Source organism: Pinus tabuliformis, chromosome 2_1 (genome assembly GCF_031772625.1).
Source record: "Pinus tabuliformis cultivar Carrire ecotype Pingquan chromosome 2_1, CPIR1, whole genome shotgun sequence".
NCBI classification, from domain to species: domain Eukaryota; kingdom Viridiplantae; phylum Streptophyta; class Pinopsida; order Pinales; family Pinaceae; genus Pinus; species Pinus tabuliformis.
In genome coordinates, this window is record NC_142299.1 from 504,002,711 (window position 1) to 504,008,049 (window position 5,339).

At 36.0% G+C, this 5,339-nt stretch overlaps 1 pseudogene; it reads right to left on the reverse strand.

The window, feature by feature from the left end:
* Nucleotides 1-567: 567 nt before the first annotated feature.
* Nucleotides 568-1,991, reverse strand: LOC149201140 (jasmonate-induced oxygenase 1 pseudogene; annotated as a pseudogene).
* Between the last annotated feature and the right edge of the window lie 3,348 nt (nucleotides 1,992-5,339).

Below are 5,339 nucleotides of genomic sequence, written 5' to 3' on the forward strand. Positions count from 1 at the left end.
AAAGCGATTGTGATATCAATATTATTGCCTCAGCCCTTCAGCGTTGATAGTCCCAAGCCTGCTGGGCAGGCCTATATTTTTGTTGTCTCCATTATTTGGATACTTATGGTTCGTGTATTCCTAAATTAAGTCAACGTCATTGATATGTGAATAAGGATTCGGATTTAAATGCCAAAGCGGGTACTTCACGTGTGTCTCCCAGGAGACCCCGTCACAAATATTATTTTACGCTGAAATATACATACATCCAAATCACAATAAAACTTGCATCGGTATATGTAGCTGCATCTTTGGACAACAGACTAGATTAAACAATTCATAAGATGTATATAGAATTTCCAAATACAAAGTGGGCAACGCTTATTTTATGCGGGCAATCCGGGGAATTATGTATTTGAGCAATACTTGTCTCCTAAGACTATGCACAAACTGATTGAATTTATGTAACACATTCAACCTATTCGTGCGTGATTATTCTATGTTTGGATTACAAATATGTATGTCACAGGATGTTCGTCTTGCATATGCACCAGTACAAGCACTTATAATTCGGCTGCTTCATCGAAATTATATGTTGGATTTCAGGTAACTCTTTCCTTTAGGCCCACTTGTTCGAATGAACATCCTGTATTCATTGAACTTCATCTTTCGGTATCTCGGCGGGTTGGAATCATCAATCAGCTCCTTTAGAGGCCCGATTTCCTTGTCTCCATTCGTTCCTTTTTCGAGTTCACAAGGCAGCTGTGTTCCACGCTTTTGTAAATTCCGTTTGCCAATATCTGCGCGAAGAAAGAAATAGAAAGAACTATGACAATCGGCGGATTTTGACGGGTGAATGAAAAAAGTAATCGAAAATACTGACCTCCATCTGGTCGCCTAGGTTTATCGTCAAAGCATCAACGACAGGGCGCACAGCCACCCAATAGTCGCCTTTGCGAACTTGGAGGCCCACGACATCATCCTGAAGCAGAACGGTTATTCCTCCAGGATCGGAGTGAGGGGACAGCCCATAAGTCAATTCCGGTTGTGGGCATACGGGATAATAGTTGACTCGAACAGAAATCCCAATTCCCTCCTCGCCTCCAAAAGCTTCATTTAGATGGTCCGGAGGCAGACCCAGGTTTTCACAAAACAAAGACAGCAAGGTCTTACAGAGTTGCAGCGTTCCTTCGCAGTATTCCTTCATTATATTCCTGTGATGTCGACACACACAAGCAATAATGAAATTTCCAGAGTAGCTACCGAAACAACCAGTTTGAAAGCACAAACTAAAGAAAAAGAGCACTTCCTGTTTTATGTTGCAACCCAACCGATAAGCATCACTTCCACTCTCAGAATTCGGATAAAAGTAAAGAACTATATAGACTCCATATAGATGCATGTAAGTGGAATTTTGAGTGCAAACGAAGAATAAAAATACAACGTTGAATGGAAAGGGAGTTCCTGCATCACCTGTATTCATCCGGTTTGGATGGCCATCTGTCCTCCTCTCGTATGGAGAGAGGCAAGTAGTTGTGATAATAGTAATCCCCCCAGTCGAGAATCGCACCTTTCTGCACACCAGTTCGACTACCATATCCAACGTAAGTCCCAGGATCGTTGGCGTGTTTCTGCTTCTCCTCCAACGGCAGACAAAAGAACTCTCTCGACACCTCACGTACGGCCATGAGAAGTTTCGCAGAAACTCCATGGTTAATAACTTGAAAGAATCCCCACTCTCTGCATGCATCTGATATGTCTTCCATGGTCTTATTCCGGCGTTCGTCGTAGAGACCAGCGAGGTCTATGATGGGTATCTCCTCTGCTAACAGCCGCAGCTTTGGGGGCCTCTCGTCATCAGGCCTGATGTATCTGGATGGCAAGATTTCAATGCCGCTCTCTGAAATACATTGGACTCTGGGTATTGTCTCAGGCCACTCCATTGGATGGCAATGTCCAAAAGACAACTGATCAAAGTGCTGAACAATATAAATAGCCAAGGGACTACTAACAGTCTGTAATCTCACAAATAGATATCTACCGCATTCTCTCCCTTGCCATCCCAGAGGTCGTATATATATCCGAAGCAAGTGAGGAATTTGAGCACAAGATGTTAAAATAATACAACCAAACCGGCGGATTATTAAACTCAAGAAAAAGGATGGGAAAACTTTACGTTGTACCTTGTCGACAAGGCATCATAATCAAGCACTCAAAATCTGACTTACCTCATTAAGAGTAACAACTACGTGCCTCAAGAAGAGTTAATAGAATTTGTAAGTGCGGAACATGGCCTCGTGGTCGTTCTGGAGAAATAATTTATTGATAGCGTTGAGTGGTCAGTGCCTGAAATTCAGTTTGCATGGGAATCTCCCATATATCATCACATGTTATTTGAGGTATCACATGCCATGTAAGGAAATATTACATGGAAATTGGAAACTTTGCATTCTTTCATGATTCTATAGAGGTATTACATATTTAATTAAGTCAAAGCGATGAAAACTAAGCCTGACATCGGTGATCCTAAAAGAACAGTCTTTATCCATCCAAATAAAAAAATTCTCTCCACTTTCTTTACAGGTGAAATTGCGTTGATTAACTTGCAATTAAGCAAAAATATAATCTTTTATCATCCCTAACTTAAGACTGCTTCAACATTCTTTATACATTTAAAAATGCGTATATAATTAAACCAGTTAAATTTGACCAACTTAAAATTTTCGAAATTAAGCACGCAGATTGCAACCGATGTCTCCACCTTCACGCGCAACTGTAGCTACATTGTCTTTCTATTATTCGTAACTCTTGAGGTTGCGTTATAGCAGAGCCGACTTTTTCGAGGTCACCAATCTCATTGCGGTTTTCGATCTGCATCCACGCTTCCACATGTACTTTATGCCAACATTTTTCACTAAATGATCCTCTCCTCTTTCAACAAAGATAGCGACTTCTCCTTAGCTTTCTTGGGCGTGGCCAGTTTGCTCACTTGTTCTTTGCTACTCTCTCAAGGAGTTTTAAGCAAACTCCTACTTCTCTCCACTGCTCTCAAGGAGTCTAGTGCACGCTGCACCGTAATACCGTGATACCATGTTAATGATTGATAGTGTGGAGCTAAGCGCCCTTTTCAATATTCTTAAGCAATTAAATAGTTTACAGAAGCACAATAGTAATTAATAACTCAATAACTCAATGAAAAGTTAACTATAAACTATAACTCAATTGAACGGGACTAAATTAACACGGTCTATCAATTCAATTGAACTTGACTAAACTAAAAGTGTCTATCACACCTGATTGGTAAATTAGGGATAGTGAGATTAATGCTCTCAACATTAAAAATTAGGGATAGTGAGATTAATGTTCTCAACATTAGAATGAGTTAAATGTTAAAATATAAAAGATTGTTAATTTTTTCATTTGTCGATAATAAACATAATCATACAGATTAATTACTATTTTTTTTATAACTCTGTTTTATTAGTTTGTAGTAAGAAAACCAATATTTATTTATGTGTTTTAGTTATTAATTAATATAGATAAATGATATTTGTTTCGAGTTTAGAGTAGATGTGTAGGTGTAATGTAAGTATGTAAACAATTTTAAATATTGGCTTAATTATTAATAATAATAATAAGTCAAAAGTAATTAGGGATTAGTAAACGTTGGCTCAATTAATAATAAAAAGTTAAAGTAATAAAAATAATAAAATTCAATTTGTTGTATTTTGATTTTGTTATTAACTTGTGAATAGGTTTTGTTACATGAGCCAATACCATGTGTTCAATAGGTAAGCCCAAAAATTATAACTTAATTCACAACCAAAATGCTTAATAACAATATGACAAGATTCTTAACCATGGATATTCACTCGCACTTTACAGTGAATATTATTAACTTGTAAAAAATTGGCTCTGTTACAATACCATGGCTTATCACTACCACATGCCAAAAATCATAACTTATTTCACAATCAAAATATTTTATAACAATATGAAAATATTCTTAACCATGGATATCCATCCCCACTTTACCATGGATATTATTAACTTGTAAATAGATTTTGTTATAATACCATGGGCCAATACCATCGCTTAACAATACCACAAGCCAAAAAACATAACTTATTTCACAATCAAAATATTTAATAACAATATGACAAGATTCATAATCTAGGATATTGACCCCCACTTTGTCATTGATATTATGAACATGTGAATAGGGTTTGTTACAATAGCATGTTCTAATACCATGGCTTATCAATACCACCTCCCAAAAAATCATAACCTATTTCACAATCAAAATATTTTATAAAATTGATATTATGAACTTGCGAATAGGCTCTATTACAATAGCATGGGCTAATATTATGGCTTATCAATACCACCTCCCAAAATATCATAACCTATTTCACAATCAAAATATTTTATTACAATATGACAAGATTCTTAACCATCTATATTCACCCCAACTTTACCATGGACATTATTAACTTGTAAATATGCTTTGTTACAATACCATGATTTATCAATATCACATGCCCAAAAAATAAACTTATTTCACAATAAAAAATCTTCTATTTTAATTTAATTTTATAACATTTTTTTCTATAGAATTTACGCTTCTGTGATCCATATCATGTTTCTGAAACATATTCACTTTAATTTATTTATTTAAATTTAAATTAAATATTATTCCCCTAATTTTTGGTCCAGTCAAAAGTAGTCCTTTCCTTTTAGACGTTAGAGTGATCTGTCTCTTTATTTAAGTGATGTGACTCTTCATCTTGTCCTAATGATGAACCATACTGGTTGGGTCAAATGCCTCAACAAATGAATTTTTATGTGATTATCAGTGAAAATATATCTCAAAAATATTTTTTTAATTTAAGTTAATAGGAAAATGGTTATAATTAATTTTGAGATATATCTAAATCTTGTATCTTCATATCTACTAAAAATATTCCCATAGAAATTAAATTAAGGTTTGAATAAAAGTAAAAATGAGAATTCTTTTTTATTTAAATATGGGAAATTTATGTAATACAAATAGTATTAGTAAGAACCAACATACATCCATATTAACTAAGGATCCAAGCATGACAACAAGAAAAGTGAAGGGAAGAGAGGGGGAAAGAGAAGGAGGGAGATAATGACAAAGTTTGAGGGTGAAGAGAGAGAAAGAGAGAGAGTGATGGGGGTTACAAGAGAGGGAGGTGGCAGAGAGAGGAAGGAACAAAGAGAGGAGGGGGAAGAGAGAAGAAGAGAGGGGGGGGAGAGAGGGAGGAAAGAACAAATACATAATGAGATAAAGGTGGAGAGAAGGAGGGAGTGACAATGGAGAGATGGAGAGAGGAGAG